This window comes from Camelus ferus, chromosome 3 (genome assembly GCF_009834535.1).
Source record: "Camelus ferus isolate YT-003-E chromosome 3, BCGSAC_Cfer_1.0, whole genome shotgun sequence".
In the NCBI taxonomy this organism is placed as follows: domain Eukaryota; kingdom Metazoa; phylum Chordata; class Mammalia; order Artiodactyla; family Camelidae; genus Camelus; species Camelus ferus.
The window spans coordinates 32,139,573-32,148,112 of record NC_045698.1 but is presented as its reverse complement, the minus strand read 5'-3'; the positions used below and the strand labels follow the sequence as shown (position 1 = coordinate 32,148,112).

Sequence of the window (8,540 nt, the reverse complement as noted above, 5' to 3'; positions counted from 1 at the left end):
GAAAGTGAAAGCCCATGAGACCAATGGTTGCCTGGGGCTAAGAGCGGGAAAGTGTTGCCGCAAAGAGTCATGAGGGAACTATTTGGGGTGATGCAAATGCCCTAAATCTTGATTGTGATGATGGTAATATGGGTATAGATATCTATGACAACTCACTGAACTTTACACTTAAAACAGATGCATTTTATTATATATAAGTTACACCTCAATAAAGTTCATGGGAAAGAAAAAACAGTGAATGAATTTGCTTTTGTTGATGTTCGTTATTATTGTTCATAAGATCTATTTTTTGTAGTAATCTAATGTTTCTTGTATTTCTTTTAAAATACTCACTTTTTATTATTTTATTTTCCTTTACCAGTTCTAACTGAAGTTTTAAAAAATATATTAGTATTTTACATTATGTGGTACAAAGCTATGAGAAAAATAGGATCTTTTCCTGAACTCAGTTAATTTACTGGCATTAAGGAAACCTTTGCCTTATGTTTTTTGGGGGGGACTTTTTGTTTGTTACTTTAATTTGGGGTATTGTGTTAAAGAATGACAACTATGGATATTAAAGGGAAGTTTCACAGGAAGATTTTAAATTATTGTGGTATTGTAGATTTCTCACAGGTTTAAGATTAAATGTGCCCCTAAGTGGATGTCTTAAAACTCCCTGAAAAATAGAGCCTGAGTCAGAGCTTACGTCCTAAGACTTTATTGAGAGGGTCAATGCCAGGGCAACAAGAGTGAGAGAAAAAGAAGTGAGTCAAGGAAGGAAGAAAAGTGTTCCACTGCCAAGCAGCCACAGCTTCGAGAAGGAAGTGCAATATATTTCTCACAATTAGTAAGGAAGTTTTCAAAAAAAGGTCTTAAGGAACCCCTGCCACTTAGAACAGTCTGAGAGAGAAGGAAAGGAGAGGAATTTATCTGCTGGCTCTTTCTAGTTCCTGACTCTAATTAGTCTAAGTTTGTCCATGGGGCATTAAACCCTTACACTTCTGAGCTGTGTTGTTAGGTGCTGGCGGGGCCCTGTCCTGGGGCCCCCAACACAATACTCTGTCTGAGTCTAGACGTGATAGGAAGAACCAGAGCTGCTCTGGGTCCCATCAGGATGGGCTTGGGTGCATGGCTGCTGCGGTTCCCCTTGTGGAAAGCGCGTGAAGGCTGTGCTGGAGCAGCTGACACCTGGGAGGACTGAGACACCAGAAGTGTTGGCAGATGAAGCACCAGTGGTGACAGTAGGAGTATTCCAATGAACAACCTGTTGAAGCCTAGTTGGGGAGATGTGAACGTGGGCATCTGGGCAGGTACGTGAGGTCGGTTCTTTACTAGAAGCCAAATGAGCTTTTATAATTGCAGTCCTTTAAGTATGGGGGAAATTTGGTGGTGGTAAAGAAAGAAAGGAAAATTTTCCCTCTCGGACTATTTTGGGGTGTTTACTACTTCAAATTAATAATGATATTTGGTAACTAATTATGCTCTTATCCTAAAAAAAAAAATACTTCTCATGAAGACACAGATTAAATTTCCTTTGATGGTATTACTATATTTTATTTCTACCATGAGTCCACCTACAGTTGTACGTTTCCGAATATTCATTGATCTACAAGGATCAATACTGAGGCTCCAGTTTGGTCACATCTGCAACTTAATTAAAAATGAAACAAAATAAAATAAAATGAATCACCATAACATCATTTTTATGTATGCAAGATGAGAATTAATATAAATTTTAATTCAAATAAAGCCAAACACCACCTTAAACAAATGTCCACAAAAGTTTAAATTAAGATTTAATTTTTATAAATTAAACATGTAAAATGTTAAGCTAAATCCACTCAAAAATAAACAACTACTTTCTGGCATATAAAATTTTTCACATGGAGTCATTAATATTTTATTTATTTAAAATATAGTGTGCTAGAATTTGATAAAGTAAATTCGGTTATATAAGAAAAATTGCATGTCCCTTGCAAAGTAGAAAAGGTCAGGCATTAGTAAAACCTGAATGTTGCTTCTCTTCCTTCATCCTATTTCTCCTCATTTTGGGGAAAGTACATCTACACGTATTTTCTTTGTTCTTTCAGGTTCCAAGTAATTTAATTTTTTTTTTCTCTACCAAGAATGAACCAGAGAAACATCTTGTTTCATTTTTTGCAGTACTAGGAAAATTTTTTTTAATCTCAGGAGGAAATTCTGCAGCACACATAAGTCATGGGTTGCCTTGGGAAAACGAATTCTACTAAATATTTTATAATAAATAAATATAATCAGTATGGATCACGTAGTTATAAATGTAATGCAAGATAACTTATACAAGTGAGAAAAAAGAGACACAGAAAAATAATATCAAGAAGTAAGGTCACAAACTGGCCGGTGACCAAAGGAGGTCTAGACTTTTGAGAGTGTAGTTAACCACTATATCACCAGGGACAGAATTTTAAAAATGTATGGTTAACTACATTTCTGTTTTCCCAAAAGCCCATCCTGTTGCAAGACAATTTTTGTCTGGATCTGACCTTAAAATTCAATGAAAGGAAAAGAAATATTCTCTTTGGACTCATTCAGAGTTATCTCAACAGTGTTTACACTGAATATATAATTTCAGTTCTGAGGTTGGCAAAGCAGGAGTTTTTAGGTCAAAGACTCAGTCTCTTTGAGTCTCTTTAATCAATATTTTAGTTTCAGAGAAATGGAATATTCCTGTTTGATTACAATTTGTGTTCTATAGCTTGGAGCAACTTCCATAATTAAAAATTGTATCACAGACACCTTTCTCTGGACACACATATACACACACATGCTTGTGCACATACATGCATCAGCATACACATTCACATGACATCACAAAGCTTTTTTTTTTAACATTTTTTATTGATTTATAATCATTTTACAATGTTGTGTCAAATTCCAGTGTTCAGTACAATTTTTCAGTCATACGTGGAAAAAGCTAGTAGATCCTCCTGGGACGAAACATGGGTGATGAATAACAAAGGGAGACTGTGTCATCATTATACTTACTCTAGGTGAGATGACACCAGTCTCTTACTCCTAATTATTAATTCTGATTTTTGTACATGTATTACTCTGTAAGTTATGATTTGAAATTGGGTAGACAACCCTTAATAACATTAGTGACATATTGTTAATTAAATACTGAGGAAAGTAATTTCCAAACTTGAAAGTAGTAAAGACTAATGAGGGTTTTTATGCAAGATAATACTCTCTTGACTAATGCTTAAACCACACAAATATTTGAGAAAATACAAATGTTTAGTCAATGAATTTTTAATTATTAAACTGTATTATGGAATATTTTATACATTCCAAAAGAACAAAAAGTTAATAAAAATCTATATGCTAATCACTAGCTTAGAAATAAAACATTCTGATATAGTTAAAGCTGATTATGAATCTCTTTTTAATAGCATCACATTTCCTCCAACTTCTCAGGTTACTATTTTCCTGGAGTTGCTGTTTATTACTACCATGCATGGCAGACTATATATATATATGTACATATATGTACACATACACACATATATATAGAGAGAGGTGTTAAATTATTTATTTAAAGAGCAGCATACTGTATATATTTTTGGCACTTTTTTCAACATTAAATTTGTAAGGTTCACCCATATGGATTTGTATAGCTTGGATTTATTCGTCCTCTCTACTATGTAAGATTCTGTTTTATGAATCTATCATAATTTGTCTATTTTCCAGTTAATGGACACTTCAGATTTTATTCTATTTTTTTCTATTACAAAAAGTACTGCCATCAGTTATTTTGATTACTATCACAGGGGGATTATTGATCCTGTGACTTGCCAAAGTGCAGGTGGCTTGTTTAAAAAAAAGTTCCACTTGCAGATGTTTTACCATGATTTGTCATATTTTTAACATTTAAGCAGATTTATTCCCTTCCAGCATTTTTACATTCAAAATATAATTATTGTGTATAGCTATTGCTTTGTATTCAATTTACATAAGGAAAGAAATGGAATATTTTAAATCTAAATTAGAGAATAATTTTCTGGGAGTTGGGGAGAAGGAGCTGTTTGATTAGTTTTATGAATAGCATTTTTTAAAATTGAAGTACAGTCAATTACAATGTGTCAATTTCTGGTGTACAGCACAACGTCCCAGTCATACATGTACATACATATATTCATTTTTATATTTTTTCATTAAATGTTATTATAAGATATTGAACATAGTTCCCTGTGCTATACAAAAGAAACTTGTAAAAAATCTATTTTTATATACAGTGGCTAACATTTGTCAATCTCAAACTCTCAAATTTATCCCCTCCCACCCCCTTTCCCTAGTAACCATAAGATTGTTTACTATGTCTGCGAGTCTGTTTCTGTTTTGTAGATGAGTTCATAGTGTCCTTTGTTTTTTTTTTAAGATTCCACATATGAGTGATATCATATGGTATTTTTCTTTCTCTGGCTTACTTCACTTAGAATGATGATCTCTAGGTCCATCCGTGTTGCTGCAAATAGCATTATTTTGTTCTTTTTTATGGCTGAGTAGTATTCCATTGTCTAAATATATCACATTCTTTATCAATTCATCTGTTGGTGGACATTTAGGTTGTTTCCATGTATTGTAAATAGTGCTACTGCGAACATTGGGGTGCATGTGTCCTTTTGAGTTATAGTTTTCTTTGGATATATGCCCAGGAGTAGGATTGTTGGATCATATGGTAAGTCTATTTTTAGTTTTTAAGGAACCTCCATACTGTCCGGTCCTCCATAGTGGATGCACCAATTTAGATCCCCACCAACAGTGTAGGAGGGTTCCTTCTTCTCCACATCCTTTCCAGTATTTGTTATTTGTAGACTTTTTAATGATGGCTATTCTGACTGGTGTGAGATGATACTTTGTAGTTTTGATTTGCATTTCTCTAATAATTAGCAATGTCAAGCATCCTTTTATGTACCTGTTGGCCATCTGGATGTCTCCTTTGGAAAGATGTCTATTTAGGTCCTTTGCTCATTTTTTGATCGGGCTGCTTTTTTTTTTTTTTTTGATATTAAGCTATAAGAGCTGTTTGCATATTTTGGAAATTAGTCCCTTGTCAGTCACATCATTTGCAAATATTTTCTCCCATTCTGTAGGCTGTCTTTTTGTTTTGTTGATGGTATCCTTAGCTGGGCAAAAGCTTTTAAGTTTAATTAGGTCCCATTTGTTTGTTTTTGCTTTTATTTCCATTACTCTAGGAGTTGGTTCAAAAAAATATTTCTGTGATTTGTATCAAAGAGTGTTCTGCCTATGTTTTCCTCTAGGAGTTTAATAGTATCCAGTCTTACATTTAGGTCTTTAATCTATTTTGAGTTTATTTTTGTATATGGTGTTAGAGAATGTTCTAATTTCAGTCTTTTACAGGTAGCTGTCCAGTTTTCCAAGCTCCACTTATTGAAGAGACTATCTTTCTTCCATTGTATATTCTTGCCTCCCTTGTCATAGATTAATTGACCAAAAATGCCTGAGTTTATTTCTGGACTTTCTATCCTGTTCCATTGATCTCTGTGTCTGTTTTTTTGTTGCACTGTTTTGATTACTGTAGCTTTGTAGTATAGCCTGGAGTCAGGGAGCATGATTCCTCCAACTCCATTTTTCTTTCTCAAGATTATTTTGGCTATTCGGGGTCTGTTGTGTTTCCATACAAATTTAAAAAATTTTTGTTCCAGTTCTGTAAAAAATGCCGTTGGTAACTTGATAAGGATTGTATTAATCTGCATATTGCCTTGGATAGTGTGACCATTTAAACAATACTGATGCTTCCAATTCATGAACATGGTGTATCTTTCCATCTGTATTGTCTTCAATTTCTTTTATCAGTGCCTTACAGTTTTCGGAGTACAGGTCTTCTGTCTGTTTAGGTAGGTTTATTCCTAGGTATTTTCTTCTTTTTGATGCAATGGTAAATGGGATTGTTTCTTTAATTTCTTTTTTTGATATTTCATTGTTAGTATACAGCAATACAACAGATTTCTGTATATTAATTTTGTATCCTGCAACTTTACCAAATTCATTGATGAGCTCTAGTAGTTTTCTGGTAGCATCTTTAGCATTGTCTATTTATAGTATCACATCATCTGCAAACAGTGATAGTTTTACTTCTTTTCCAACTTGGATTCCTTTTATTTCTTTTCCTTCTCTGCTGTGGCTAGGCCTTCCAAAAGTTTTGTTGGAATATGTCATTATGTTGAATAAAAGTGGCGAGAGTGGGCATCCTTGTCTTGTTCCTGATCTCAGAGGAAACGCTTTCAGCTTTTCACCATTGACTGTGATGTTAGCTGTGGGTTCGTCATATATGGACTTTATTATGTTGAGATATGTTCCCTCTATGCCCAGTTTCTGGAGATTTTTTTTTTATCATAAATGGATGTTGAATTTTATCAAAAGCTTTTTCTGCATATATTGAGAAGATCATATGGTTTTTTATTCTTCAGTTTGTTAATGTGGTATATCACACTGATTGATTTGCAGATATTGAAAAACCCTTCCATCCCTGGGATAAACCCCACTTGATCATGGTGTATAATCCTTGTAATGTACTGTTGGATTCAGTTTGCTAGTTATTTTGTTGTGGATGTTTGCATCTATGTTCATCAGTGATATTGCCCTGAAATTTTCTTTTTTTGTGATATCTTTGTCTGGTTTTGGTTTCAAGGTGATGGTGGCCTCATAGAATGAGTTTGGAAGTGTTCCTTTCTCTGCATTTTTTTAGAATAGTTTCAAAAGAAAAAGCATTATCATAAACGGATCCTCCTTTCCCCCATCTAGACTGTCTGATCGCTCCCTTTCTGTAGACCTTTGGACTCAGGGTCTATGCATTACTTGCCTTTCCTGTCAATGCAGCCATGTTTATACACCTGTGTATTTTTAAAAGTTTTTTTTTACATTGATATGTATTATTTTTATACTCCCTTTTAAGTTACCTATCTGTAGCTCAAGTTCTTGAGTCTCTCTAATCTTTCTATTGTGTCTGCTCAAACACTTTCATGGCCATTTATTTATGTGATTGCCGTATGTGTTGTTAGTTTTTAATTGTCAGTTTATTCTAGTGAGGCTTTTGTCCTCTCTTTCTTGTGAGATTATACATGTGGAACAGCTTTAAGGAACAGCCTTGCATTAGCTTTGCCAAGTGGCCTAATGGTAATCACTGTCTCAGGAATAGCATGATGTATTAACAATATATGTTAATTTTACCATCAAGCCCACCATAGCCATAGGACTAGAATTTCACTTAATTTGGGATTTTTTTTTTCCTCATAGACCAGAGGCAGAGACAAAACAAGCTTTCTTGTTATTTCCCCATGATATTGGGCAATTTAAAAAATCAAATCATCCACCAAATGCATAGATATTTGGGGGTTCCAGCTCTGTTCAGATCCCTCAGTTCCAATTTTCTGTCATATGGAAGCCCAAGGGCACATCCTCTGTCTCAGTCTCACATGGGATGTACAGCTTGAGTCCCTAAAGTTCTGGGAAGAAAAAGCACATCACAGGACAGTTTCAGGTTCCACTCATATTCTTACCATTTGGTTTTCAGTTTCCATTTTATTTCTGGTACCTACCAATTTGCCTCTTTGTTGCAAACTTAGTTACACATTCAAAATAAGTTGTGTTATATATCCCATGTCATATTTAGGTATTCACAGTGGTGGTAGGGTTTCAAGTTATCTTAATTAGTTTTCCTGCTAGAAACAGGAGTTGCATTTTACAGAACTGTACAGTCAGGAAAAATTATTTCAAAAGTGAATTTATCCTTTAGTGGGAATAACAATTGCTAGTAAGCTCATTTTGGTAGAATTAGATACTGTTTTCTATACTACTAAATTTCAAAATAAATGGGCACTTCATTAAATTTGCCACTACAGATATATATATAGGAGCTTTGAATTGGTAGAACTCTTCCTAAATTTAATAAATAAATAAATAATTAAAAAGCTTTCTCCAAATGTAAAATATTACTAAGAATATCAATAAAATAGGGAAGATAAGACATCAGAAGACTATAACTTTGTGGAATACTCAGAAGATATGAAACATATTTTTCTCAACAAATTGGAGTTAATTTATACCCTGGCTAAAAACCGAGCTGTAAAGGTAGTTGTATAAAACAGATTGCAACAATGCTGATGTAACTGTCACATTTCAATTTACTTCACAAGCATTTGAGATGCATCTAAAATGTGCTGTGCTCAGTTTGGGCTACCCAAATATGGGATTATTCTCAGATACCTTATTGTCTAGAATGAGAATGGTACGTAAAAAACATTAAGACCCGAAATAATGGTGCAGTACTAACAGCACGTATAAGAGACAGAAGTAACACAAGGAAGGAAGACTTCACTGGAAACTGCACCCTAGCAAAAATTTGAGAGATAAATAGGATTTGACATGTAAACTAACAAGGAAGGGACATTTGAGACACAGTGGAAACGCCTCACACGTTATGTGCAACTTAATGGAAATGATGCTTAACTGGGACCATCTATACTGAACAAAAGTATATTAATATTTATTCACAGAGT

At 34.1% G+C, this 8,540-nt stretch overlaps 1 protein-coding gene across 1 annotated transcript in view; it reads left to right on the top strand.

Moving 5' to 3' along the window:
• The first annotated feature begins 1,256 nt into the window (after positions 1–1,256).
• Positions 1,257–8,540, top strand: part of EMB (embigin) — a 92,453-nt gene continuing 85,169 nt past the window's right edge. The window contains exon 1 of the mRNA XM_014559686.2: positions 1,257–1,292. The gene's annotated coding sequence lies outside the window, so the exon portion shown is untranslated. The remainder of the gene's footprint in view (positions 1,293–8,540) is intronic.